This window comes from Neofelis nebulosa, chromosome 4 (genome assembly GCF_028018385.1).
Source record: "Neofelis nebulosa isolate mNeoNeb1 chromosome 4, mNeoNeb1.pri, whole genome shotgun sequence".
NCBI lineage: Eukaryota > Metazoa > Chordata > Mammalia > Carnivora > Felidae > Neofelis > Neofelis nebulosa.
In genome coordinates this window covers 1,846,294-1,868,202 of record NC_080785.1, presented here as the reverse complement: position 1 = coordinate 1,868,202, position 21,909 = coordinate 1,846,294, and the positions used below count along the sequence as shown (strand labels likewise).

The following is a 21,909-nucleotide window of genomic DNA, read 5'->3' as shown; positions in this document are numbered from 1 at the left end:
AGGTAAAATAGTATTTCCCCACAACCAAGTAACACTGACACTCTTAACAAGGGGTAAATATTCTATTTTTCAAGATTATCACAATAAGTCTCAAACTCATTAATGTCATCTACAATATTACACTTTATTGCTTATTCTTGAGGTTTTTCAGGTTCTACATACTCTTACATCGGAAGTCACCAGCAAAAACTTCTTTAAATCCCTTCTGAGACCCAGACTCCAGCAAAACACAAAGGAAAGACAGCTTTCTCTGAGCCAGCTGTCACTCCTGTCCTTTGGGTTCCTACATTCGAGGCACAACTATTCTACCACAAAGCCCCCTCTTCCTGAATCCCCACAATACTCCTAGTACCCAGATTTCAGCACAACCTCTGAATTCCATTAAATGTTTCAGGTACATAAAATTTGTCTCCTAAACTTTTTATTACATATAGTTTAGGTACATTAAAGGTACTAAATACCAACAGGAACTGTCTTATACATCTCTTGAATCTTCCTGAGTGCCTAGATAAGTAATTTTAAATAAACTGTGTAAATTACACTCCCTTCCTACTGCCGGATCCTTAGCCTCCATCAGACCTAATCAGGGCAAAGGGAAGACGCTTTGAATAGGATGAAAGGTAGACGTTTAAATTAGACTGTACTTAATTTTCAGTACGTAAGAGTGACCATAAAACTAAAAGATAAGCCAAAGGTGTCATCAAAGGAAGGGAACAGAGATCCAACAAACAATCCTTACAGTGGGAGAAAATTAAACTGCTTTACAACTATTTACTACCAAGTTTACTCATGCAATAAACAGTTAAGTACTGACATCTTAATGATCTTGAGTCTTCCTTCTAAGAGAGGAATGTCTCTCCATTAATGTAGATCTTCTTTGATTTTTTTAAATCAGAGTGTAGTTTTATATCTAAGCATTTTCTCTTGGTGCTAATGTTAATGGCGCTGCATTTTTAATTTCAAATTCCAATTTTTCATCCTAGTATACAGGACAGCAATGGACTTTTGTGGATTAACATTGTATCTTAGTATCTGTCCATAACCCAGGAGTTTTCTGTTGTTGTTATTGACTCTGGGATTTTCTATATAGACTATCATGTCATCTGAGAATGAAGACAGTTTTCTTTTTCTCTTCCCAATTTGTACACCTGTCAGTTTACTGCATTAGCCAGGACTTCCAGTGCAATGTAGAAAAGCAGTGAGAAGAGAGGACATCCTTGCCTTGTTCCTGATCTTAGTGGGAAAACGTTTGGTTTCTCATCATTAAGTATGATGTTAGCTGTAGATATTTTGTGGATGTTCTTTATCAAGCTGAGGAAGTTCTCCTCTATTCTTGGTTTATTGAGAGCTTTTACCATAAACGGATGTTGGATTTTGCCAAACGCTTTTTCTTCATATACTGATAGGATCATATGCTGTTTCTTCTTTAGTCTATCGATGTGACGGATTACACTAACTGATTTTTGAATGTTGAACCAGGCCTGCATACTTAGAATAAATCCACGTGGTTCTGGTGCATAATAATTCTTTTGGCACACTGTTGAATTTAGTTTGCTAATATTTTCTTGCAGAACTGTGCATTTATGCTCATAAGAGATACTGGTCTGTAGTTTTCTCTTATTGCAATGTTTTTTGTCTGATTTTAGTATTAGGGTAACGCTGGCCTCCAAGAATGAGCTAGAAGTATTCCATCTGCTTCTATTTCCTATAAGAGATTGCAGAGAATTGGTATCACTTCTTCCTTAAACATTTAGTAGAATGCACCAGTGAAACCATCTATGACTGGTATTTGGGAAGGTCAATTGGTTATTCAGTTTCTTTAGAATATGCAAGCCTACCCAGATTATGTTTCTCATTGTGTGAGTTTTGGTAGACTGTGTCTTTGAAGAAATTTGTCCATTTCATCTAGGTTTTCGAACTTGTGGGCATAGAATTATTCATAATATTCCTTTAGTATCTTTTTAATGCCCATTGACTCAGTAGAAATGATCTTTCACTTCTGATATTAGTAATTTGTGTTTTCTCTCTTTTTTTCTTGGTTAGCCTAGCTAGAGGCTTATCAATTTTATTGGTATGTCTAAGGACCAGGTTTTGATTTTGTGAATTTTTAAAACTTATTTCTTATTTTCACTTTCACTAATTTCTGCTCTATTTTTTTTTTCTTTTGCTTACTCTGGAATTACTTTGCTCTTTTTTTTTAGTTTTTAAAAAAATTTTTTTAATGTTTATTTATTCTTGAAAGAGAGAAAGAGACACACAAAGGGTGAGCAGGGGAGGGCAGAGAGAGAGGGAGACACAGAATCCAAAGCAGGCTCCAGGCTCCAAGCTATCAACACAGAGCCTGATGTGGGACTCAAATCCACAAACCGTGAGATCATGACCTGAGCCGAAGTTGGACACTTAACCAACTGAGCCACCCAGGCGCCCCTTCTTTTAGTTTTCTAAGGTGGAAGCTTAGATTGTTAATTTTTAAGTCTTTCTTCTTTTCTAATATAGCCATTCAATGCTATGAATTTCCCCCTACACACTGCTTGTGCCGCATCCCACAAATTTTGATGTATTTTATTTTCATTAAGTTAAAAACATTTTATGGGGCGCCTGAGTGGTTCAGTTGTTGGGCGTCCAACTTCAGCTCAGGTCATGATCTCACAGCTAGTGAGGTTCGAGCCCCGCGTCGGGCTCTGTGCTGACAGCTCAGAGCCTGGATCCAGCTTCAGATCTGTGTCTCCCTCTCTCTCTGCCCCTAACCCACTCGCATTCTGTCTCTGTCCCCCTCAAAAGTAAAATAAAACATTAAAAAAAAATTTTTTTTAACTTTTCTAGAGACCACACTGACCCATGTGTTACTTAGAGGTTGTTTAATCTCTAGGTATTTTGGAGCTTGCCAGTTATATTTCCATTATTAATTTGTAGTTTCACTCTTTTGTGGTCTCAGAGCAAACATCGCATTTTTTCTGTTCCTTTAAGTTTGTTAAGATGTGTTTTATGGCCTAGAATGTGGTCTATCTTGGTGACTTCTTCATGCAAACTTGGGGAAAATGTACACCGTGCTGCTGAAGTAGTCTGTAACTGTCCATTAGATCCAGCTGACTAATATTGCTGTTCAACGATATACCCTTGTTGATTTCCAGCCTGCTAGATCTGTCAATTAGTGACAGAGGGGTGTGGCAGTCTCCAGCTATAATAGTAGAATCACCCATTTCTCTTTGCAGTTTATCAGTTTTTGCCTCACATATTTTGAACCTCTGTTGTTAAATGCATACACATTAAGAACTGTTACGTCTCCTTGGAAAGTTGACCCTGTTTCATTCTGTATTGCCCCTTTTATTTCTTATAATTTTCCTTGGTCTAAAGACTGCCTTGTCTGAAATTAATACAGCCACTCCAGCTCCCTTTTGATTACTGTTAGCTTGGTATATCTTTCTGTCCCTTTACTTTTAACCTATCTTTACATTTTAAGTGGATTTTTTATGAACAGCATACAGTTGGGTTTTTTTAATGCACTCTGATAGATTCTGCCTTTTGACAGATACACTTAGGTCATTCACATTTAAAATGATCATTAATAGTACTGGTTGAATATTTATCACAGTTTTAACTATTTTTTTTGTTTTGTTTCTTGCCCACGTTCTCTGTTTCTATTTTTGTCTTCCAGTCTTTGTCTGTCTCCTCTGGTTTTAACTGATTCTATTTTCTCTCCTCTTCTAACATATCAATTATAGTTCTTTTAAAATATTTTTAGTGGTTGCCTTAGAGTTTGTAATTTACAACTACCCTGAGTCCACTGTCAAGTACCTAATCACGGGTAGTGCAAGCACCCTGTAACTGAGTGTTCCCAGTCCTCTCGCCCATCCCTTCAGTACAGCTGGCATTCACCTTACTTCTCCCGAAGTGTAATCACTAAAAGTGTTGCTATTACTTGCAATAAACTGTTATCTGATATATTAAGAAAACAAAAGATTTTATTTCACCTTCATTTATTCTTTCTCTAACATTCTTTCTTTCTTCATATAGATCTGAATTTCCCACCTAAGTAATTTTCCTTATGAGGAACTTCTGTTAAGATTTCTTGCCAAGGAGGTCTACCATCAATAATGCCCCTCAATTCTTGTCTGAATAAGTTTTTATTACTCCTTTATTTTTAAAGAGTAATTTGCTGAATACAGAATTCTAGCTTGGTGGATGTTTTTTCTAATAACATTTTAAACATATCACTCCCCTCTACTCTTCTTTCTGAAAAGAAATCAGATATAATTCTCCTAAGATTCTCTATCTGTAAGATATTTTTATTCTTCCTAGTTCTTTCCCCTGTTTACTTTGTCTCCAATTTTCTGCAGTTGAATATGATATGCCTACACATTAATTTTTTTATTTTTTGGTATTTATCCTGGTTGGTGGTCTGTGAACTTTCTGGATCTGTGATTTGGTGTCTATAGTAATTTCTGAAAAATTCTCACCCATTATTGCTTCAAATATTTCTCCTGTTCTCCTCTTTCTGGTATTCCCAATACACGTACGTAACACCTTTTGTAATTATCCTATAGTTCTTGGGTGCTCTGTTCCTTTCTTTAATTCTTTTTTTTCTCTTTGCTTTTCCATTGAGGAAGTTTCTTTTCTATTAGATTCTTCTTTCTTTCCTTGGGCACGTCTAGTCTACTGATAAGCTCATCAAAGGTATTCTTCATTCTATTACAGTTTATTTGATTTTTATCATTCCTTGATTCTTTCATTTTTATTTATTTTGAGAGAGGAAGAAAAAAAATGTGAGTGCGGGAGGGGCAGGGAGAGAGGGACAGACAGGATCCAAGTAGGCTCTGCACTGTCAGCACAGAGCCCAGACACAGGGCACGAACTCATGAACTGTGAGATCATGACCAGAGCCAAAACCAACAGACACACCCTTACCCAACTGAGCCAACCAGGTGCCCCATCATTGATTCTTTCTGAAAGTTTCCATCTCTTTGCTTACATTACCCATCTGTTCTTGGATGTTGTACACTGTTTCTGTTACAGCTCTTAGCATATTAATTATTTCAAATTCTGGTTTTATTATCCCTAAATCTCTGTGATATTTGAGTCTGCTTCTGAAGCCTTTTCTGTCTCTTCCAACTGTATTTTATTTTTTATTTTTTATTTTAGAGAGAGCGAGCAAGCAGAGGAGAGGGGCAAAGGGGGAGAGAGAGAATACTAAGCAGGGTCCATGCTCAGAGTGAAGCCCAAAGCAGCAGTGAAGCACCATCCACGATGGTGAGATCAAGACCTAGCTGAAATCAAGAGTCAGACGCTCAACTAACTGAGCCACCTAGGAGACCCCCAACTGTATTTTCTGACTTTTAGTATGCTCTGTAATTTTTTTGTTAAAAGTTGGACTTTACGTATAGGATAAAAACAATTGGGGTAAATAAGACTCCAGCGAGGTTTACGTGTATCTTGACTGTGGATGGGCTGCTTCCTGTTTGATGTACCCGTTGGGATCAGATGCTAGAATGTCCCCTGGTGTGCTTGTTTTTGTCTCCCGTTGTTGCTTTGGTTTTCTCTAGAGACACCCTTTTTTTTTCATTTTATTATTTTTTTTTAAACTTTTTAATGTTTATTTATATTTTAGAGAGAGAGAGAGAGAGAGAGAGAGAGAGAGCGAGCGGCGGAGTGGCAGAGAAAGAGGGAGACACAGAATCTGAAGCAGGCTCCAGGCTCTGAGCTGTCAGCACAGAGCCCAACACAGGGCTCAAACCCACAAACTGTGAGATCATGACCTGAGCAGAAGCTGGATACCCAACTGACTAAGCCACCCAGGCGCCCCTAGAGACTCCCTCTTAAAGAGTCTGAGCCTTGCAGTTCTTTTAGCTGTAATCCCCTGTTATGATGCAGAAGCCTGACTGACAGTGGTGGTAAGGAGTGGCTCTGGTAACAAGAATTTCCTTTGAGGGGCACCTGGTTGGCTCAGTTGGTTAAGTGTCTGACTCCTGATTTCAGCTCAGGTGGGATCAAGCCTTGCGTCCGGCTCTGCACTGACATCACAGAGCCTGCAAGGGATTCTCTCTCTCCCTCTCTATCTGCCCCTCCCCTGCTCGTGCTCGCTCACTCGCTCTCTAAATAAATAAATTAATTAATTGGAAGGAAGGAAGGAAAGAAGGAAGGAAGGAAGAAACAATTACCCTTGAGAGCAGACCTTTGTCAAGGTAAACACAACCTTCTAGGCATTTTTCAAAATGGTTGCTTTCCCGCTCCCCCTGCTAAAGCACGAGGGGATTTTTTTTTAAACCTGAGAGCCTACTAGAGCTCCTAGAAGTAAACCTCATTAAAGTATGGAGGCACCCCCTAAACCTGAACCTCTGGAGTTTCAAACTCTATTAAGCCTCCGTCAATTAACTGATTACAGTTTAAGTGTTCCTACCAGTATTGGCTATTTGGCAGGCTTCTGCTAGAAAGGCTTCTGCTCTGGGTAAGCTGTGATTCTAGGCCTCCACCTCTCCTTCCAGTTTTCAAGGCCTGTGCCCTATGACCTCAATTCTCTGATGGATTTAAGAAGAGTTGTTGATTTCAAATTCTTCAACTTTTCTCACTGTCGGAGGATGGAAATGACTTCCAAGTTCAAGTTGGACTGGAAACCAGAAGTCACTCACATGTTTTATGGTCTTATCTTTTATCTTCAGGTCTTTGATTTACCTGAGAATTGTTTTCTGTGTACGGTGTATACGATATAAAATATTTTTTAATTTCTTTTTTTTAGAGAGAGAATGAGTGGGGGAGACAAGGCAGAGAGAGAGGAAGAGAGAAAATCCCACGCAGGCTCCACGCTGTCAGTGCAGAGCTCAATGAAAGGCTCGGCTAGATCCCACGACCCTGGGATCACAACCTAAACTGAAATTAAGAGTCGGACGCTCAACCAACTGAGCCACCCAGGCACTCCTATAAAATACTTTCTAAAAAATACTCTATTCTCAGGCTGCCTGCGTGGCTCAGTCGGTTAAGCGTCTTTCTCGCCCGCTCTCTCTCGCTCTCTCAAAAATAAATAAACACTTTAAAAAGTTTTTTTAATAAAAACAAATAAAATAAGGGAGTTCCTCGACCTTGGGGCTGTTAACGTTTTAGGCCAAATAGCTCCTTGCTGCTGTGGAGGTCCTTTGAAATGTAAGATTTTAGCAGCACCTCGGTCTTCTACCCACTAGATACCAACACATAACACACACCCCTCAGTTGTGACACTGCTACAGGTTTCCTGGGGGGACCCAGTTGAGAACCATAGGTCTAAGAAATGGATGTTAAATGTGGAAAAAGGAAATAAGGTAAAAATTTTATTACTTGGTGTTAATCTTTTCAAATAATGTAAATTTTCAAGGGCAGGAATGGTAGCTAAATCCCTAAAGAATGACTTAAAAATTGTTGTGTCAGAGATACGCATGCATGTGATGGTTAGAAGACCTTAAGAAAAGACTCCCACACAACTCTCCTCCCCTCCACAGGTAATCTGCTGCTTTTCTAAGTCACTTCCATAATACTAGGAAACGTTTGTTGGTTTACCAATGTTAACAAAATATATTCACTACTCAAGACAGAAGTTCAGAATGTAGCTACTATTTTTCTGACATTGAGGATTTACACCAGTACAGTGACTATTACCACCACTACCTGTCTTCCACTTCCTCTTCTGGTGTTTATTATATTTAGTCTTTGTTACGCTCTTGGGTAATCCCTAAGGACTTAAATCTTTACTTCTTTTTTTAATCAATTTATTCCCGGGGGTGTAGCTAACAGATGTTTCCTGTTCTTAAATTCTCTAGCAGCTGCTATTATTTATTATCATCATCGTCGTCATTAAAGAAAACCTAACTACCCAAAAGAGAGAGATGGTTCTCTTTAGTTTTTCATGACTTAAGATAATGAGACAATGAGAATCTTAATGCATGTAAGCTGCCTTTCTGAAATAACTGCAGTATGAATTCCCAGGAGTAAGACTATTCAATCAGAGCATATAGTCCATCATACTGCCTTCTAGCACGGTTATTAGAAAACATGTTATTTCATGCTTATTGAAAATAGCATTATTTTTTCCCAATTATATAAATAAAAATCCTTTTTGCTAAAAATTGAAGATATTCAGGGGCACCTGGCTGGCTCAGTCAGTAGAGCACACAATACTATTTTTATATTTTAAAACAAATAAAATATTTGAAATAAAATATTTTAAAACAAATATTCGAAAATAAATAAAATATTTTAAAACAAACTTAATGTATTCAGAGGAGTATAAGGAAAAAGGTAAAAGGGTAAAAATATGAAATTCCACTACTCTGAAAAAAGCACCCTTCTTCCATACTTCTTTCTATGCATATCTACACAACATAAATAACTTTAGTCAGATTACATGTTTACTGTTTTTAATGTGGAAATATCTTCAGGCTTTCTCTCATTATTTCTGGCTTCTAGTCATATTTTTTTTACACACTCTCCCCCACTTTGCCATATCCTCCGGCAGCCAGTGGAAGAGCAGTCTGGTGTACAGCCCTCCATTCTTCCTGGCTCCAAAACACTCCACAGCACGTGTCAGCAGACGTAAAAGGCCAGGCCTTCTTTTTTTTTTTTTTTTTTTTTAATTTTTTTTTTTTTAAACATTTATTTATTTTTGAGACAGAGGGAGACAGAGCGTGAATGGGGGAGGGTCAGAGAGAGAGAGACACAGAATCTGAAACAGGCTCCAGGCTCTGAGCTGTCAGCACAGAGCCCGACGCGGGGCTCCAACTCACGGACCGCGAGATCATGACCTGAGCCGAAGTCGGACGCTTAACCGACCGAGCCACCCAGGCGCCCCAAGGCCAGGCCTTCTAAAAAATTATTTTTACACTTAAGTCTCTAATCCATCTGGAACTTATTTTCATATATATGATATGGGAGCTCAATTTCACATTTTGTTTCTGAATGGTGAGTAATTAGGCCAACACAATTTATTAAATAAACCATCTTCTTCCACCGAAAATAACTACTGTTGCTGTGTATCAAATCCCCAAGTATACTACGGCATATTTCTGACTGTTATGTTTCTTTGTTCTCTTTGCCAATTTCGATAACAACGACATGCACTTTCAATAGTAAATAATTATATACTGTATTTGCTCTCTGGGCAAATCTCTATGAGTTTCATTTTTCATAATTTCCTAGGCTAGACTTGGGCTTCGGGGGGGAGGGAGGCAAAATTTAGACAATCTTCCATATGGACTTAAAATCATTTTTATTCAATTTCAAATAAAACTCTGACTCTAACTGAAATTGCATTAAGTATATATAAATTGATTTTGGAAGAGTTAACATTTGCATGATATTGTCTTTCCCTCCAGAAATGTGGAAAATCTTTTCATCTGTTAGATAATATTTCATACTCTTCAAAACATTTTTATGGTTTTCTGCATACAGTCTTTGTTCCTTTCTTATTAAGTTTAGTTCTGATTTATTATACCTTTTGTTGCTAATGTAAGTAAAATATTTTTCTTGCGTTGACTATGGTTGGCAATTACAAGTATACAGAAAAGCTCCTGACTTAGGTATAGTTACACTGTTTCCAGTAAGTTTACCAAGCTCGCTCATAATATCAGAATCTCATGGTTCTTCTAGTTACACAATCACGTAACAACTTTTAAAAGATCATCTTCTTTTGTAATAATTATAATCAATATTAATTTTCTTAGCTTTCTGAATCCCCCAGAATCTCAAAAATAATGTCCAATAATAATGATGATAGCAGACATACCTGCCTTTTCTTCATAATAATGAAATGGCTTTTGGTTTCCACATTTAGTATAATGCTTCTTGTTGGTTTTTTTAATATTTAAGTAATTGTCATTCATTTCTATCTTATTTAGCATTTTGTCAGGAATGGTTGCTTAATTTTATCAACGTTTATTGGAATAATCAATTTTCCTTTTAAATTGTTGAGATGATAAATTATGTTAATATGTTTCATGGTACAAAGCCATCCTGATGCTGATCCATCCCTGGAATAAACCCATCTTGTTTACTGTGTATTAATTCTTTCATACATTATTATACCATACTACATCTTAAAATTTTATTGGTAGTTATAAATAAAATTATTTTATAATTTTCTTTTTTATTCAGATTTTGAGGTTATGGTAACTTAATTTCACAAAATGAAATTAAGAGCTTTTCTCCTTTTTGTGTGGGTTACAATAAATAATATTAGAATTATCTGCTCTTGAAGGGTGATACAGAATTCAGCTATGAGCCCATCAGATCCTAGTATTTCATATGACAGAGTTTGACATACATCTGCTATCTCTTCTATGGTATATAACTAATTCAAGTGTCTAGACTTTTCCTTTGTTAAAGAAAATTAATCTAGACACAGACCTTGTATCTTTCACAGAAATAAACTCAAAATAGATCACAGTCTTAAATGTAAACCACAAAACTACAAAAAATCCAGGTGATCGTGGGTTTAGCAATGACTTTTTCTATATGATATGAAAAGCATTATCCATGAAAGAAAAAAAATGACAAATTGGACTTGATTATAATTAAAAACTTCTGCTCTGTGAAAAACACTGGTAAGAGAAGATAAGCCACAGGCCAGTAGAAAATCTGTACAAAACACACAGCCAATAAAGAAGTTGAATCCAAAATATACAAAGAACTCATAAAACCCATAAAAACTCATAAAACCCGTAAGAACTCATAAAAACAAACAACCTAATTAAAAAATGAGCAAGAGGTCTGAAGAGATAGCTCACCAGAAAAGATACCATACATGAGAATTAATAACTCAAAGTGGATCACAGATAAAAAGTGCGATGGCTGGGGCTCCTGCGTGGCTCAGTCGGTTGAGCATCTGACTTCGGCTCAGATCATGATCTCACTGTCCGTGAGTTCAAGCCCCACGTAAGGCTCTGTGCTGACAGCTCAGAGCCTGGAGCCTATTTCAGATTCTGTGTCTCCTTCTCTCTCTGCCCTCCCCCACTCATGCTTGCTCGCTCGCTCTCTCTCTCTCTCTCTCTCTCTGTCAAAAATAAATAAAAATTAAAAAAAAATTTTTTTAATGTGACAGCTAAAATTATAAAATTCTTGGAAAAAAGTACAAGAGTCTTTATGACCTTTGGTTGGCAAGGCCTCCTAGAATATGACATCAATACAAAAATGACCAAAAAAATTGTATAGATTAACTGTATTTCAACAAGATTAAAAACTTTTGGGGTGCAACCAAGAAAGTGAAGAGGTGACCTACAAAATAGAAGAAAATATCTGCAAGTCATATGTTTGATAAGCACATTATGTCCAGGATATATAAAGATTACTTGCAACTCAATAATAAGAAAAAAAGAACCAATTTAGAAAAGGACAAAGCATACGGGGCACCTGGGTGGCTCAGTCGGTTAAGCATCTGTCTTCGGCTCAGGTGATGATCTCATGGTTCATGAGTTCAAGCCCAACATCGGGCTCACTGCTGTCAGTGCAGAGCCCACTTGAGATCCTCTGTCCCCCTCTCTCTGCCCCTCCCCTGCTTGTGCTCTCTCAAAAAGTAAAACATAGGGGCGCCTGGGTGGCGCAGTCGGTTAAGCGTCCGACTTCAGCCAGGTCACGATCTCGCGGTCCGTGAGTTCGAGCCCCGCGTCAGGCTCTGGGCTGATGGCTCGGAGCCTGGAGCCTGTTTCCGATTCTGTGTCTCCCTCTCTCTCTGCCCCTGCCCCGTTCATGCTTTGTCTCTCTCTGTCCCAAAAATAAATAAAAAAACGTTGGAAAAAAAAAAAAAAAAGTAAAACATAAAAACAAAAAAAAAAAAAGACAAAAGATCTGAATAGACATTCCTCCAAAGATGATACACAAATGGCCAATAAGCACACAGAAAGACATTCAACGTCTTTAGTCAGCAGGGAAATGCAAATCAAAACCACAATGAGATAACACTTCATACTCACTAGGATGACTATAATTAAAAATCAAAATGACAGTTAATAGCAAGTGTTGAAAAGGATGTAGAAAAATAGAAATTCTCCTGCGTTAATGGTAGAAATGTGAAATGGTATCACAACTTTTGAAAATAATTTGACAGTTCCTCAAAATATTAAACAGAGTTATCCTATGATCCCGCAATTCCACCCAAGAAAAATGAAAACATACATCCACACAAAAACTCACACAGGAATGTTCACAGCAACATTCTTCATAAAAGGCAAAAAGTGGAAAAAACCTGAAGGTCCATCAACTAAAGAATGAATAAACAAAATGTGGCACATCCATATAATGAAATATTCTCTGACCATAAAAAAGAATGAAGTATTGGTGCATGTTACAATGTGAATGAATCCTGAAAATATCATGCTAACTGAAAAAAAAGCGAGACACACGCAAAAAACACATACTGTATGATTCGATTTATATGAAATACCCACAATGGGTAAATCTGTACAGACAGAAAGTAGATTCATGGTTGCTTGGGACTGGAGGATTCACAGGGGGAAATGGAGAATGACTGCTAATGGGTATAGGGGTTTCTGCTGGAGACAATAAAAATATTCTAGGATTAGATCATGGTGATCACTGCACAACTCTTAACTATACTAAAAACCACTGAATTGGGTGAATTAGATGGTATGTGAATGGTATCTCAAAAAAACTATAAAAAAACAGTTGAGTTTGTTTTGTGCAGAATTTCCACTGTTCTGGTGAGAACCAAATTCATACACACGTATAAAATGCTAAATATAAATTGTATAATTTCAGTGATCCCACATGGGTTCAATGCTCTTACGTTTGCATGTAAAACTAATACTGCATTATTTCTATACTCTAATAATGAAGCAGCAGAAAGAAATTAAGGCAACATTTCAATTTACAATGGCACCAAAAATAATAAAATACCTAGGAATAAGTTTAACCAAGGAGGTAAAAGACCTGTACTCTGAAAACCATAAAACATTCATGAAAGAAACTGAAAACGACACAAATATTCCATGCTCATGGATTAGAAGAAAAATATTGCTAAAATATCTATACTACCAAAGCCATCTATGGAATAATGCAACCCCTATGAAAATATCAACAGCATTTTTCATAGAACTAGAATGAATAATCCTAAAATGTGTAGGAAACCACAAAAGACCTTGAATAGATAAAGTAATCATGAAAAAGAAAAACAAAGATGGTGGTATCAAAATTCCAGATTTCAAGTTATATTAGAGTTGCAGTAAACAAAATAGTATGGTACTCACACAAAAACAGACACGTAGATCAAGAGAACTCAATAGAAAACCCAAAATAAACCCACAATTATACGACCAATTAATCTCTGACAAAGCAGGAAGAATATTCTATGGGAAAAAGTCTCTATAACAAATGGTGTTGGGAAAACTGGACAGCCACATGTAAAAGAATTAATCTGGACCACTTTCTTACACCCTACACAATATAAACTCAAAATGGATGAAAGACCTAAATGTGAGACCTGAAACCATAAAAAGCCTAGAAAAGAGTACAGACAGCAACATTAACACATTTTTCTAGATATGTCTCCTGAGGCAAGGGGAAAAAAAGCAAAAATAAACTACTGGGACTCATCAAAATAAAAAGTTTCTGCACAGCAAAGAAAACAACCGACAAAACTAAAAGACAACCTATGAATGGGAGAAGATCTCTGCAAATGACATATCCAATAAAGGGTGAGTATCCAAAACATAAAGAACTTCTACAACTCAACGCCCAAAACAGAAATAATCCCATTAAAAAATGGGCACAAGATATGAACAGACATTTCTCCAAAGAAGACATCCAGATGGCCAATAGACACATGAAAAGATATTCAACATCACTCATCATCAGGGAAATGTAAATCAAAATTACAATGAGATATCACCTCACACCTGTCACGATGGCTAAAATCAAAAACACAAGAAACAAGTGTTGGCAGCATGTGGAGAAAAGGGAACCCCTGGGCACTACTGGTGGGAATGCAAACCGGTGCAGCCACTGTAGAAAACAGTATGGAGGTTCCTCAAAAAATTAAAAATAGAACTACCCTATGATCCAGTATTCACATTGCTGGGTCTTTACCCAAAGAACACAGAAATACTAATTGGAAAGAATATATGCATCATTATGTTTATTGCAGCATTGTTTACAACAAGCCAAATTATGGAAGCAGTCCAAGTGTCCACCAACGATGAATGGAGAAATAAGATGTGGTATATATATATATATATATACAGTGGAGTATTACTTAGCCATCAAAAAGAATGAAATCTTGCCATTTGCAACAGCATGGATGGATCTAGGGAATATAATGCAAAGCAAAATAAGTCAGAGAAAACAAATACCACACGAATTCACTCATATGCAGAATTTAAGAAATAAAACAAATGAACAAAGGGGGGAAAAAAGAGACAAACCACAAAAACAGACTCTTCACTATTGAAAACAAACAGGTGGTTACCAGGGGGAAGATGGGTAGCAGGATAGGTAAAACAGGTGATACGGATTAAGACTACACTTATCTTGAGCACTGAGTAATATATGGAACTGCTGAATCACTATGTTGTACACCCCAAACTAATATAACACAGTATGTTAACTACATTGCAATTAAAATAATTTTTTTTTAATTTAGAACACTGAATATCAAATAAAAAGCACTATGGCAATTTAGGAGAAAAGCCACATAATAAAAGAAAAAGCTTTATATTTTAGTACCTTTAACAGCATTTTTTTCTTGCTTTTTGAACAATCTGTATTTTCATTTTCCACTGGGTCCAAAAAATTATATAGCCAGCCCTGGAACACATTTAAAATCTACTGCACAGAACTTCTTGGAGAGTACGTACAGAAGCAAAATCAGAATATAAAAACATGAGGAAAAAAATTCCCATCACCTTGCTCTTTTATTATCTAGATGTCCCTCAAGTCAACAAAGTTACATCATGTGCTCTTGGTAACTACAACCCTGAAACCCATTCAACACTTCCTCTATTGTTTTTTTTTGTCTCTTTCAAATGGATTTATTTTAAATGTATATTCATTTTTTTTTTTTTTTTTTGAGAGGGAGAGAGAGAGAGAGAAAGAGGGTATGCAAGCAGGGGAGGGGCAGAGAAAGAGGGAGACAGAGAATCCAAAGCAGGATCCAGGCAACGAGCTGTCAGCACAGTCCCCGATGCGGGGCTCGAACCCACAGACTGCTAGATCATGACCTGAGCCAAAGTCGGACACTTAACTGACTGAGCCACCCAGGCAACCCCAAAATTCCTCTATTCTTAAACAAGCTTAATTCAATACCTCAAAGTCAACAGAAATAATGAATCCCAATGTACTAAGTAATGATCATGCTTCAAATAATGTGCAAGCACTTTCCTGGCATCATCTGACCTAATCTGCACATCTTTAAGATAGGTATTATAATTCCTTTTTTCATAAACAAGAAAATTAAGGTTCCAAGAGATTAAGCAACGTGCCCAATACCACACAGCTAGTAAAGCACAGATGTGACTGGAACCTACACCACCCCGATCCAAACCCAACAAATCTGCCTCCTTGTTTAGCTTTCAGCACTGCTGTGTAGTAAAGTGAAGCCTGGGCTCTCAATAAAGTATAATAGTTAAATTTCTGGGTTTTGAAAGAAAGTATTAGACTACAATTAACAACAGTATAGGCCTCAATAATGCACCTGATACTCAGACTCCTAGATCAATCCCACAGAATCCCCATCTCATGCTTTAGCATGCTGGGGAAAGCCTGCTGGCAGTCCCAGATGCCCAGCTTTTCATCAAATTCCGCATTTTGTTATGGCGCTCTGAAAGATCCAGACATATATTTGAGGAAAATTAAAATAATGTTAGACGATGGGGTGCCTGGGTGGCTCGGTTGAGCGTCTGACCTCAGCTCAGGTCATGATCTCACAGTTTGTGAGTTCAAGCCCCGCCTTGGGCTCTCTGCTCTCACTGAAGAGCCCGCTTCGGATCCCGTCTCCCTCCCTCTGTGCTCCTGCCCCAGCGCGAGCATGCACACTCTGTATCAAAATTAAACATTTAAAAAATAAAAAATAAAATAACGTTAAATGAATGACTTCTAAAGGCCAAAAACTGCACTTTAAGGAGTATGTGGAAAGTTCCTGAATCCTAAGCCCTGAAAAAGATATGTAGAAACCGGTACAGATTTAATATCGGAGTAACTCTAACCCTTCCATCTAGAGAATCTATGGCCTACACAACGGAATCACTATGAGTTTTATCATGAGTCCTGCCACAAAATGACCCACAAAGAAAAGAATATGATATTGTATTCCCTCTCCCATTTCAAGCTCCCCTTACACAATTTGAACTTCATGCAAATTTAATTCTACAAAGCTTTTTTTTTTTAATTCTACAAAGCTTTTTAAAAACCAAAACATTCTGGCATCCCCAAATTTCAAGCCGCTGCTGGTTGACATGCGTCAGCAATGGAAAGACCGGTAAAGCGGGATGACAGAAAACCAGTGTTTACAACGCCACCCTGGGAAGGCAAATCCGAGCTGCAGAATCTGGCACCCCACCAGCGTCTGAGGGGAAAGTGGGAAAACAGGCACAGAGAACATCAGTGCCCTGACACGGAGTCAACGAGGGCAGAGCCGGGGGTCCTACAGCCAGCAACTGGTCACCCAAAAGCTTCTCCCACTTCCGGCACACAAGTTCTTCTGTGCCAGTGGAAAGAATAGTGAGGAGCTGGATCCCAGGAGTCAAAAACTCGGAGCCAAAAATCAGCAAGACATCTGGATGGAGGAACAGACAGAAGGAAATACTTCTCAGAATGCATATTCTTCAAAACAATCCAAAATGTGTTAACAAGGATCCCACTGAAATTCTAGGGAAGGAGATTCTGAAGATTCTAACACACAAAGGATAATGACATTAGCAGTGTAAAATTAGAATTTATTATCTTTATCGTGTGCCCTTTCTGAATTGTCATATTGTGTTAAAATATTTACAAGGGCTTTCAAAGATAAATTCTGAATTTTATCACCTCATGTCCGTTTTTTCTTATAATGCCTTAAGTTCTTTGAATTATCCTATTACTGGGGCACCTGGGGGGCTCAGCTGGTTAAGCGTCCGACTTTGGCTCAGGTCATGACCTCACAGTTCATGAGTCCAAGCTCCGTGTCAGACTCTGCACTGACAGCCCGGAGCCTGGACCCTATTTCGATTCTGTATCTCCTTCTCTCTCTGCCCCTCCCCTGCTCACGCTCTGTCTCTCTCTCAAAAATAAACATTAAAAAAAAAGTTTACAAATTATCCTAAAACCCAAGATTTTCAGGAAATTAACCTACGCCACTATATTTGGATATAATCTTCAACGTCCAATCATCATGAGTGAATATCTACAATTATCCTCTACAAGTACCATGCAGAGTAAACAAAAGCATACAGCTCTCAGAGATTTTATATTCCATCCTACTGTATAATGTTAGCTTGGAAACAAAAGGAAAACTAACACCAGAAATCACACTGAAATGATATGACATTCTTTGGATGCCTACACCGCTCAGAAATTATACTTCCAATGATCACTTAAGATGGAAAGAATGAAAAGAAAGGAAAAACTATCTCGCGTGTAATCAGAAATGCCTCAGTCTCCTTCCACCCTAAGTACAGAACTAGGGAGGAGTGAGGGATACTCACAAGGAGAGCAGTGAAGGTCAAAGCCTCCTGATGGAAGGAGTCTGAGTGACTGCTCTAACCAATTACCACAAACTCAGTGACTTACCATAAACTTATTCCCTCAAAGTTCTAAAGTCACAAACCTAACATGGGTATCACTAGGCTAAAATCAAGACATCAGCAAGGCTAATTCCTTCTGGGGGCTCTCGGGAGAATCCATTTCCATGACTTTTCCAGCTTCTGGAGGCATTCACTTTCCCTGACTCATGGCCTTTCCTGCACCTTCAAAGTCCTTCACTCTGTCCTCTGCTTGTTGTCACATCTCCTTCTCTGACTCTGACTCTCCCGCCTCCCTCTTCTAATGAACCTTGTGACTGCACTGCACTTACCCATATAATCTAGGTCAATCTCTCCCTTAACATAATCGCATCTGCAAAGTCCCTCCTGCCCTGTATGATGACCTACAGCTTCCAGAGACTAAAACACGAGCATCTTTAAGGGTTACTGTACCACTGACCAGGGGAAGTTCATGTAACCCAGTTTAGCCAAATCAAATACAAAGAATCCTCTCTACCTCTATCCCATTCCTTTTTGCTCACCTATGTTATAAAATTAATATATGATTGGTTTTGTATCCACTACTCCATTCCACTATAAGACTTTATGGACCACACTGAGAAAGAAAAAGCAGCCCCAGACATCTGGAAGCTCGCCTGCTACTATCGGCTAGGCCTTGTTGCTGCTACAAACTGGCTAGCATCTCAGAGCAAGGCACTCACAGCCAGGCCTCGATAATCCTTCCTTGAAAATAAACAACTTCAGAGAACGTCAACATCACAGAAGGGCATCCTATGACCGTAATGGACAAAGAATAAACAATACCACTCTGTAATCATGACTGGACAAAGACAAGAAACATGAATGCCATCCAAACCATACAAATGACCAAATATCTTTCCATCATGGTTCATAAAAATGACTTGCTTCTTTACCAATTCCAGCTTTAGCTTCACCCCAGTCTTCCTGACTTCTAGACAAGATTAAAATACTTAATCATAAAACTATCAGATCAAAGCCCCACTTTCTTAAACTCTCCAAATCACCCAACACAAGCACAAATCCTATTTTTAAAAGTTCCTTTCTAATACTCTCTTATTGAAACACCCCCACAGTTCCCAGTGGAATGCATTTTCCCTCACTGCAACATGCCATCAACCCAACTTATCCAGCTACAGGTATATTCCTGGTGGTCTTTGGCTGGAAGGCAGTGAAAAAAGCTCAGAAAAGCCTACAGACCCCCAGACAACTGCATTCCAAATTCATATACAAGATTAACGACTCCCTCCCATCTTCTGCCCAACCCCTGTTTCTCAAGAGGGAAGAGCTGAAGTTTTTATCTGCAGCACAAGGAGTAAGCCATGGGAATGAAGGGGAGACCCTGGTAGAAAAAGGCAGGTAAACTCACCTAGGGAAAACAGTAGAGAGAGAATGACCCCTGGCATCTCCATTACATCCCCACTCCATTTGGCCAAAAAGAAGGAATTTGAAGGAATTCAAATAAATTAGAAAGTCCTAAAATCTCTACTGTTGTAAAAGTCCTAGTCAACCCCAGAACCATCCCTCCAAAATACTTCAGCCAAGTGAGGGAGCTTAAGCCATAGCCAGAATAAGGAAGAGTTTAAATTGCGCAGCCATACCAAAACTCCCTGCCAGCTAGTTGCATAGTCTCTCCGTGGTCCTTTCATTAGCCTTAAAATAAGCATTTTATGTAACCAATCTCGTTGGATCCCACACAACTCTGTTACGGTGGAGGTTTAAACTTCATAGGACTGTAAATATAGCACAGGCTGTGAAACCAGCCTGCCTGGATTCAAACTCTGGTTCTGTCACACACTGACTACGCCACTTTGGCTACGTGCTGTGAAATACCTACTTCGCATGCTTGTTATGAGACTCCAATAAGACCCCTGCTAAGCACTCAATTAATGGTACTTATTATTAAACCAGTGAAGGGATTATGGGGATTTTTTGGTACAGTTATGCATTAATCTGTGACCATTTTAAAGTAATAGCTATATCGGAAAAAGTGGCATCAAGGTAAGAAAGCCATTTTGAAAATAACATCTAAGAAAATGCATCCGAACAACAGATGCACCAAAAGACAAGTGATGCTGTGCAACTATGACAGGTATAAAGAACAGATCCACATAAATTGCTGTCCATATTTCAGTTCTCCTGCTGGGCATTTAATAAGCTAGAGACAACGTTTTAGTATCCTGGGTAATGGTTCACGGATGCATGTCATTTAAAAATAGGTTAATCAAAGGCAGGTCACCTATGAACCAATGAAAAATCTGTGTATGAACCAAGGATTATAACTAATCCAATTCTGCACACATGAAGCTGAAAAGAAAAAGGGAAAATAAACAGCAAAAGGAAGAAAGAAAATAGATCATTACCACCTGGTTAATAGCTAAAATCCCATGCACCCATTAAAGTAATTGGTGAAAGAACTCTGAGATATTCATAATACTAAACACAAAACAGCATTATTAGTAAGTATTTAAAAGTTAAACACTACACAATATGCAAAAACGAACTCAAAAATCAAAGACCCCAAATGTCAGAATTAAACTATAAAACTCTGAGAGGAAAACATAGGTGGAAATCTTCATGACACTGGATTTGGTGATGATTTCTCCAATACAACACCAAAAGCACAGGCAAAAACAGAAAAAACTGGATAAACTGAACTTCATCAAAATTAACTTTTGTGCAAAGAACACTATCAATAGAGTAAAAAGGCAACCCACAGAATGGGAGAAAATATTTGCAAATCTCACATTTAATAAGGGATTACTCTCCAGAATATATACAGAAGTGCCAAAACTCGGGGCGCCTGGGTGGCTCAACAGGTTGAGTGGCCGACTCTTGATTTCGGCTCAGGTCATGATCCCAGGGTTGTGGAATCAGGCCCCACCTTGGGCTGCGCAATGAGCATGGAGCCTGCTTAGGATTCTCTCCTCTACCCCCCCCCCCCCCCGTCCCTCTCCCCACTTGCTCTTTCTCTCAAAACAAAAAATTCCTAAAACTCAACAACAATCCAATCCAAAAATGAGCAAAGGACTCAAATAGATATGTCTCTACAGAAGATATACATATGGCCAGGAAGCACATGAAATAATGCTCAACATCACTGATCACCAGGAAAATGCAAATAAAAACCATGATGAGTTAACACTGCACACCCATTAGGATAACTATTATTAAAAAAAAAAAAAAACCGCAGAAAACAACATGTATCAGTAAGAACACGGAGAAAATGAAACCCTGGGGGGCACCTGGGTGTCTCAGTTAAGCACCCAACTCTTGATTTCCGCTCAGGTCACGGTCTCATGGTTCGTGAGTCTGAGCCTGACGTTAGGCTCTGCACTGACAGCATGGAGCCTGCTTAGGATTCTCTCTCCCTGCCTCGGCCCCTCCCCCACTTGCGCACGCGCTCTCTCAAAATAAACAAACTTTTTTTAAAAATGAGGAAAAGAGGGGCGCCTGGGTGGCGCAGTCGGTTAAGCGTCCGACTTCAGCCAGGTCACGATCTCGCGGTCCGTGAGTTCGAGCCCCGCGTCGGGCTCTGGGCTGATGGCTCGGAGCCTGGAGCCTGTTTCCGATTCTGTGTCTCCCTCTCTCTCTGCCCCTCCCCCGTTCATGCTCTGTCTCTCCCTGTCCCAAAAATAAATAAAAAACGTTGAAAAAAAAATTAAAAAAAAAAATTTGGAAAAGACTTGAGGCTTCACAAGAGTTCCAAATACCCATAAACACATGAAAAGGTACTGAAATTCACTAAATCATTAGGGAAACGCAAATAAAATTTGTTGCGCAATAAATATTGCGACGCTTAGGACAATGGCTTACATTTAAACAGGACAGAAAATACTAAGCGTTGGTAAAGCTGGGGAGCAACCACACCCCTCATTCAGTGCTGTGGGAGCGCAAGGTGGTGCAAGCACTTTGGTAAACGGTAGGAAAGTATCTATTAATGATAAATGCGCAACCTACACAGCGGTTCCACCCCAGGGCATCTTCCTGTAACAGAAATGCGGACACACGTTCACCGAGAAACACGTACAAGAATATTTGCAGCCCCAACCCGTTAACTACTGAAGCGCCCCTGAAAAGTAAAACAGGGGCTCGGTCTGTTGAGCACCTGACTCCTGATTTCGGCTCGGGTCACGATCTCAGGGTTGTGCGTTCAAGCCCCAGCCACGTGGGGCTCTGCGCGGAGAGC

General features: G+C 38.7%; 1 protein-coding gene across 5 annotated transcripts in view; it reads right to left on the bottom strand.

The window, feature by feature from the left end:
• The window catches only part of LMBR1 (limb development membrane protein 1), a 199,086-nt gene that overhangs the window by 176,166 nt on the left and 1,011 nt on the right, over window positions 1-21,909 (bottom strand). The window lies entirely within an intron of this gene.